A 9,360-nucleotide genomic window follows, 5' to 3' on the forward strand; every position below is an offset into this window, starting at 1 on the left:
TTCTTCTTGGCTGGTAATAGTCTCGAAGTAAAGCATTCACTTGCCTTGGTTGTGACTTATCCACTACAAAAGTTCTAAGACGTTTAATGTGGCAATGTAAAAACTGAATTGAAGCACAAGCAAACATAAACAAAATGGCCGTGAACTCGCTGTGCGGAATCAGCATCAAAGTCATGCGTGAAAACAAAGCATGCAGTATGGCACCGCAAACATACCACCGATGACAACTAGTCGCAGGGCATTTTGTCGCAGACATTTCGCCGCAAGTAAATTTCGCCTCACGAATTTTGTCGCGGGATATCCAATCGATCGGACATCAAGCCACGAGACCATTCGTCGCGAGGCCACTTTAACCGAAACGCCTTTCGTCTGTCAAACCAATAGAATATCATTATACTAAAACTTATGTTAGGGCTTTTGCTCTGAATCATTTTCAAAGGAATTCCGTGGCTGACGCTATTCGGTCGATCAAAGTTGATGACACACATTTAAGAACTTACACTGCACTGTGTGTCAAAAATTACTTTATTACTTTATTATTTGGCCTTTCCGCCTTTGGAATCGTTCTGGGAATGAACTAAAACAGAATTATCAACGCAAACAACGCTGTCACCTTTGTGGGGATATATGTCCGATGCCGCTTTCAGATGTCATAAAATTTCCCAGAAACAAGCAATCCCCGGTTTAGCTTAGACAATCGGAATTGCACAAGAGGCAACGTTAAGCTTGATTACAAATTATTCTGATATGGATCAATAAATACTGGCACATCTTATGGTCAAGTGGAGTTTCCCTATACACTATCATAAACGTAGGTTTGTTTACGACACAGAATAAGGAAACTCCAAAATGTATTTGCTTCGTAAGTACAGGATCGCCCGAATTATATCGTTTTGGATAGCTAGTCGACAGTTTGAATCCGTGGAGGCGTAAAACAAATTGTACATCGCAAAATTAAAGAAACAATACAGAACCCTTAACAACGGTATCTTAATTTAGTGCAGCACCTTGACAAGAATTTTGGACAACAACTGTTCGATTCTTTACGGTTACTGCTTTTGACACTATTTCTGAGCATTTTGGTGACACTTGCTCGTGCAGTTGAGAGGAATATTGTGTTCCTTCAACGGCGGGATTGCTTGTTCCTCTATAATTGCCCCATCGATTAAACTAACACTGATCACCCCGAAAATGAAAATTTAATACAGCCCGCCTGGTAAAGCTTGGTCCCTGTTGACATTCCGGTTCCGCTTCTGTGCTGTATCACCATGGTCTTCTAACATTACTTAAACGAATCCCGACCACCTGCGACGATGTATGCCGCTTTTAACCTCATAAGCGTTTCGACCTCGATGTTATATGGAACAATGTTATTGCTATTTAATGGATGGGCTGAAGTCACCCAAAACTGTACGATAATGATAAAGGTATAAATTTTGCTTGCCAACTCACTAGAAGCGCAGTTACAGTTTTCTGGATATAAAAAGCCGAGAGTGTGGACATCAGTTAAGTAACATGTACTGTGCAGTTGAAAAAGCGGTTATGCAAAAATTCAAACCCGGCGTTCTTATCGCATAACACAAACTGCATTTGAACCCAAGCAGCAAAAACTGGAATGCGTTGAGCTCGCTGCGTGGAGTCAGCACGAGAGCATAGTTCTTTTTTTGGCGGTTGTTGACTACAGCTTTTTTTGGGAATCATTTGCGTCAACAGATTCCAACTGAACTGGTGATGTGACCGTGTAACTGAGAATAATACTTGTGACTTAGTAACCTACTCCAACATCGTCAAGTTAGAAGCTATGACGTCAAAACATACGGAAATATTTTATACACCGACAGGAATTACAAGAAATTCTAGACAATGGTAACATTCTAGCCCATCACTTCTTCATTGGTAGCGCTATTGGTTACATCACATGCCATCCCGGGCCCCTTTTCTGTAACCAAAGGATGATGTCGGCCAGATGCAGAACTACGACGAGGAGGAAGTCAGCTGCCAGCAGCTGGTAAACAAAAAAGACCGCCCACGACGATAGCTTCAACGGAAAAATGGTCTCGACGCGGGATTTGATCAGTTTTTCAGCCGCGGCATGGCCTATCTCAACCGTCGCTCTACTATATATAGAAGTATACCGTGATGTGGCCGCCCACAACGTCTTCGTCTGCCACGACTTACCCTAGTCGTTAAAACTGTCGACTTTTGGATGGCGCGGCGATTAACGGAGTACGTTCTTCTCAACGAGCAGGTAACAGACACTCGGCAAACCACAACGAACTTAGAATTAACGCCCTACGAAGGGCGGAAGACTGCGACAGAAGCACACTGTTGGTCTACCATTTAGATTTAGGTGGCACTGCCGGTGCGATGGATGGCACCCGAGTCCATCCGGCAGCGGACGTTCTCGCAAAAGTCGGACTTATGGTCCTTCGGCGTCCTGATTTGGGAGCTCTTCAGTATGGGCGAGACACCCTACGGGAGCTCCGCCCTTTGAGGCGGCTACGTCACCGAGTTCCTCGCCCGGTTGTTGCTGGGTGTTCAAATGGAGCGGTCCCCTCTGCCATGTAAGTGACCTTTGATAATTCCATCATACTGGCTGGATGCGACATTCGGTGGTCCTGTTGTCAGATACGACGTCATGGTGCAGTGCTGGCGCCTTCTGCCGGATGAACGGCCGCACTTTAGCCAACTAGAGCAGGAACTAACCGGGTTGGTGGGGCGGGACTGCGCCCAGAACTACCTCGTCCTCGACGCGCCCTATCAACAGTTTAACATAGCGCACCAGGATCTGCTCGACGAGATTGTAGTCGAGTCGCGCTGTGAGGATACGTCGGCAGAGTTTCCGACTTGGACAGCGATGTCGCCGAGTCTAGCTCCAGACTAGAGCGAGACTAGGGTCCCAGACGTCAGGGGTCCCCAGTCTGCTATAGTCTAGGGCTTTTACCGTGCATACCCACCGTTGGGGTCGCCGACCAGCGGTGGGCCGCCGCTGACCGCTCGATCATGCCGGTCAAAGGGCCGATGCCGGCAATCTTTAGAGCTTTCGTAGCAGTCTGTATTATTTTTGTAAGGAGCTACTGTATTAAATTTTCATGGCAGTGGTATTAAATTTTCATTAAATTTTTTCTTATGTTATTGCTATGCGAGACGTTGATTTGTGATCAGCTGTCAGCAAAGGCACGTTCGCAAGCCGCTTGCGGTAGTTTCTGATTCCGGTGCTAATATCCCGCGCTGTCCGCTGTTCTACCAGCATGTGGAAATGGGCCTGCGCTGAAAGTCTGAGTCTGAATCTGATTCTGAATGCTAAAAGTCTGAGTCTGAATACTACAAGTCTGATTCTGATTCCTGAAACTCTGAATCTGAATACAAAACTCTGAATCCGAATAGTAAGACATTGAGTCTGGCAGGTGACGACCCGAGTCTCTAATTAAAATTATAATGCACTTGTGTTAAAACAGTAACTAATAACTCTGGCGATAGCAGTTATCTGTACAAGTAATTATATGTTGGGATGAGGCGCTATAAACTGCTCGTAAACAACAATGCGGAGCGCGGGACAGAGACGTTATGAATACGTTTGTGCGATAAAAAAATGTTGTTCTGCGTCCAGTGGAAGATGAAGTAGCCGGTATGTCCTCTAAATTTACCGAGCGAGCCTGTGCCAGCATAAAATACGCCCCTATAAATGTGCTATTATGTTGCATACTGTGCTTACAATAAGTGGAATACAGTCAATACGCATACATACACATATGCAGTACTAACGAGCTCCATTTCCGACTTGATCTTCATTTATGACGGATGTTTTCTTCCAAGATTTTGAGAGCGGTTCATACTGAGACTTTTGGTACTTTTGGTGCACCGTATGCTTAAATAATGGGAATTTTATTTCGCCCATAACTCCCGAATCGGATGTTGCGCGCACAAACGGTCTTCACGCCAAAGAGTATACAGGTACAGCTTCTTTGGTTATAGAAATGTCATAAAACATTGCCAAAAGTGTTTGGGATTGCTCGGAAGCCTAGGTTACCGTTGCATGTATGTATACGAATTTGGTGTCGCGTACCGACACACTTCCTTTGATTAGAAGATCGTAACAAAAACCCGCACATCACGGAAGTGAGCAAAACGACCTTCGGGTTATTGTTGATAGATTACAAGTGTTGGTCGCGCTAGCGCGCGCCCGGTTGTGTTTTAAGTATGGAATTTTGATTTAATAATTAGGAATGTGGAAATGTGCTGCCTGTTTGTGGAAAAATTGGTATGATAAAAATTGGAAATGGTGAATTAAAGAGATATTAGCATTTGGCATTACTAGAGAGTTTTAGGTATGGAAATGTGATTTAAAATTAGAAATGTGGAAATATTTCGTATACTATTACTTGCAAAGTATAAATGGTAAATTATAGAGGTATTCGCCTGTTCGGACCCAGCTTTCAGAGATGTTCTGAAATGTTTCAAAATTCCAGGAAACGCAGAATTTTGAAATAAATATATAATGGTCACTGAGCAGGGCTAGCTTTGGAAATGCAGTATATCGAAGAGTTTTAAAATCTAAGAATTAAAATTAGAATTATTATTGACTTTTTTGGAACTTTCCAGAATGTTACAATATTAAACTTCACAATTTTTTCTAAATCTCAGACTTATCAAAATCTTTTCAAAGCCACTTAGGGTAGTTAAGAAGGCGCGGGACCAGTTGCGTTTTAGGAATTGAGTGTAGAAATATGTCGTTTATATCGGCAATACTTCAATACTTTATTGGCAAAAGTAGAAATGTTAAATTATAGTGCTAGGATGTATCAACTGGTTATGGACTTATAGTTATAGATTTATTAACAGCTGGATTAAGTCGGAAATGGAGCGTATACTTACTGCATATTACGTATATTCCACTTATTGTAAGCACAGTTTGCAACATAGCAGCACATTTATAGGGGCGTATTTTATGCTGGCACAGGCTCGCTCGGTAAATTTAGAGGACATACCGGCTACTTCATCTTCCACTGGACGCAGAACAACATTTTTTTATCGCACAAACGTATTCATAACGTCTCTGTCCCGCGCTCCGCATTGTTGTTTACGAGCAATTTATAGCGCCTCATCCCAACATATAATTACTTGTACAGATAACTGCTATCGCCAGAGTTATTAGTTACTGTTTTAACACAAGTGCATTATAATTTTAATTAGAGACTCGGGTCGTCACCTGCCAGACTCAATGTCTTACTATTCGGATTCAGAGTTTTGTATTCAGATTCAGAGTTTCAGGAATCAGAATCAGACTTTTAGTATTCAGACTCAGACTTTTAGCATTCAGAATCAGATTCAGACTCAGACTTTCAGCGCAGGCCCTTCACATGTACGGATAATACAGACAAAATTCCATCGTCGACAGCATTCCATACTTGTACCACATTAACGGACCCCTGGTTAAGCACCACCAGCGGGGTGCTTAGATTCATGCTGAATTCGCGTACATTAAATCGACTACCGTCAGACAGCCCACATGGGCTCACACCATCGTGACGCCCCCGTGATATCAAACTCGGCAATGTTATCTAACCATTCAATCAAGGACACTTTCAACAAACTGCGAAACAACCGTTGCCGGTACCACGGCATAATAGATACACTACGTGAATAGCAGCGCAGCCCATTCAACCGCTCGCAAATGCTGACCGCACGCGTTAATAAGGAAAGCAAACAAAGCTGTCGCATAGCCGAATTGCACTTATGCGCCGTCGGCTGCGTGCACTCTGCGCGACTGCCCGCTGCCCAGCACTGCAACACCAAAACAGCCTTGGTTCTAGATTGTGAGCGCATACTCTGTGTAGTTATATAACAAATGCAGTGGAATAATTGTCAAGGAATCTAAACAGTGGATGGATTATTTTTGGTCCCTTTTCTAAAATTTATGTCCATTATCTTGTTAACATTTATCAAGTACAACATCTGAGCCTGGAGCTATTACGTCTACTACACAGTGCCCATCATGATGTTAACGGAGCTCATAAAAAGCACATTTTGCAACCACTAGGCTTTATGGATTCCCGTAATAATACAACAGTAAGTTTTTATGGATTGTTTACTGAAGATTTCTTATGTTTTGTGCTTTCATATTGTTGCTGGTAAATGCTGGTGTAGTGCGTTCCATCTTTAACAGACATCATTGGAGTGTTATTGCCTTCTTGTAACACTTGTAACACTATCTACATACATATTGCACAATTTTAGAAGTACAGTACTTCATCATTTATTTATACTGTGTTTGTATGTTCACACTGCTTGATGCCGCACAATGTTGTACCCGCACTGGGCGGCATCGTGAGCAGTGTCGTCCAGCCGCCAGCGCGCATCGACCGTCCATAAATGCACACAGCAATTTGGCAGTGCGACAGCTATGTTTACCTACTTCGTTAAGGATTGGAGCGTACATATGAGTGCTTGTTGAAAGAGGGCAGAGAGAACATTGCGGTGCTATTTACGTATTATGCCGTGCCGGTACAGGATCAAACATTTAACACAGACGCGGGCGCGGTCAAAATCGAGGATTGAATATTTAATGAATATCAGCACAGGATTTGCTAACCACGCTCTTCTGTCTCTATGTAATTCAGTCTCCACGTGGGTGTGGATCGTGTCTGGATATGCTGGTGTCTGGATATGCTGGTGTCTGGCACCTTCAGATAAGCGCTCGGGAATTTCCTGTCCACTGTTTTCCTAAAGTGAGGAAGCCGGACTGAGATAGGTATACGGATAACATTGAGAGTAGAGTAAATAACTTTTTGAAATAATGAACAGACGCGTCGGCAGCGCTGTTGGCTGATTCAGCCTGATCGTACCCAGAAAAAGGAGAATTTCCTTCAGAAGCTCCACTGGTGAAGGCAAGTCGCAATCGCCGGTGCGCATGGTGGAGGCTGTGGGCGTCTCAGGACCGGCCGCTCTGCCCAGTCTGTATGATTCTGTATCTTCAGTTTAATTACCGACAATGGCCTACTTAAAACACAAAAACAATTTACAAAGGTTTAAAAAAACTGGCAGCACGGACTTTGGGCACGTATCGGTCCAACAAGTTCATAAAACGGCAAAGGTAATCACGCCTGCAATTGGTATTTCAGAATTAGAAAAGCTGAATGGCTGTTTGCTCAAGCAAGGGTCAGCTTCTGGCGTCCTGACTATACCTTTTTTCGTGTTTAGCATCAGCGCGACTGCCTTTTTTTCGTTGGTTGGCTAATGATGATTAAACCGTTTTAGCGAACAAAATTCGTGTCAAACAATGAATAACACGTAGATCATCATCGCACTGCAGTAAAAACAGGGACTCACCACTTCCGGTTGGCTTGTTAGCTCCACGTAACGCTTTCCAGCCAGTACAGCCTCTGTCAAACCAAAAAGGCTTTGCTAAAACTCGTTCTGCATCACTTCCACCATCGTCAGATATCTGTCACCCGACCTCATAAAAGATCAGAAATGACCTGGGATGGGCGTTCTTATTAATATTTCCTCGATGGCCGGGGTATTCGGAACTGTTGGCAGGGAAGGATCTCCTAGACATGATGGCCGGCCAGCACTATCTTGACAGCAGCATATTAAAAGCTGCTGAAAATGTTGCAGCCACGTTGTCCCAGGAAGCGTGCGATAGTGGCGGGATGACACTTCCAGGGTTGATCGGATTATCGCGCAGCAAAACCTCTACTTTTAGCGGCACCGCTGTATCGTAAAATATCCTGTCTGAATACCCACAGTTTTCCGAGTACTGGTAAACAGTACCGTTTTCTACAAGGGCCGCCGGTGGCATTGCCGTAATCGACGACCAAACGGGGGAAGCTACTTCGTCGTCTACTAAGTCGCCCACAGCAATAAAGCCTTGGATACTATCCATGGATATATAATACACACACTTTTATTTATATATATATATATATATATATATATATATATATATATATATATATATATATATATATATATATATATATATATATATATATATATATTAAAATATTAGGACGAAGGGCTTGGATAGCGATATACCAGGATAGGATATTGTATATGGATACAGTTTGGATATTCGATATGAAACATCCTTAATATACATATCCTGAGCAGTCGTGTTCTCGCAGTAAGGCTGTGTGTGAGCCACACCCCTTAAATAAATGAGTACATGTAATTGGTATGCTTTTGCTGCTTTGCTAATCTTCAGAAGTAGTATTGTGGCATTTCCATTAGCCTGAAGTGGTTTTCTCCCTCCTTTATCTTTATAAAAGGAATTAAGAGAGAACAGCAGCAGAGGACGATAATGCGAGTGCCAGCAGAGAAGATATATACCTGGTTGACCATTAGGGCGGCCTAGCCTGGCCGCTCTGTCTGCCTGTTCAGCTTGGCTAGCGGTAACCACCGAATCGCCTCCGGGCTCCGTAGGGAAAAGACAGAATAGTCTGGTCGGTTCAGTTATGTCAACTTATGTCTACTGCGGAACTTTGACGCACTTTCCTCTCCAGCTTTTATCTTTTTTGCACGGTTGCACGAGATGCCATGTAATAATAACAGTTCGCAGTAGCTCAAAACTGAAAATAACAAATCGGAAATTTTAATGCGGAAGTTTCCTAAATTGTTGCATGCGTCGTTGTCTCAACACGTTGAAAATGTTTATGTTTAAAACATCCAAATTGTATGAATGGAACAGCGTGGACGTACAGTCACACGATGGCACACTGCAGCATGGAACGGTCATTGACGCCACGAACACGGGACTTATTATCGACTTCGGCTGCCGTGACCAATGTTCGAACTTTGCGGAATATGGAAAGATCTTCGCATGTTGGAGGTTGATCGGATCTGCGTCATACCGAGATGTTGCTGCCGTTGTGAGATATCCCCAATATACGCCTAACTGCCACTTGCAGGTGGTAGGGCGGCCATCTGCCGATGAACCGTGGAGATGGTATTCTGTCACCGTTCTTAGTCATGGCTTTTTCTGGAATCGCTACGTCGTGGTTAACGTGCAGTGTGGCGCGACGCCCTTTCAGGAGGTTATTCCAGTTCATGTGCTCCGTGTCGCACCTTCATCCGACGAGTTGCAAACACGCCGAATTTTATCTGGGTATTTCTCCACGGGACGGTGTTCGTTGTTGGGACTCTACGGCCCAATACACGAAGATCCCGCTACAACTCCGCTGTGGAATTGTTGGCAGGAGGAATTATTCCCTTGGAAAATTGCCCCATACGTCTGCTCACCACCGACACGCTGGTTTATATCGAGCAAGGTCGTCGTGGTCAAAATTCTCAAGATATCGTGGTAAGTGCCCTATAAGTTTTCAAAACTGGGTGACCGTTGTGTGTCATGATTTTGAATAA

This window comes from Paramacrobiotus metropolitanus, unplaced genomic scaffold (genome assembly GCF_019649055.1).
Source record: "Paramacrobiotus metropolitanus isolate TYO unplaced genomic scaffold, Prichtersi_v1.0 Parri_scaffold0000031, whole genome shotgun sequence".
Taxonomy (NCBI): domain Eukaryota; kingdom Metazoa; phylum Tardigrada; class Eutardigrada; order Parachela; family Macrobiotidae; genus Paramacrobiotus; species Paramacrobiotus metropolitanus.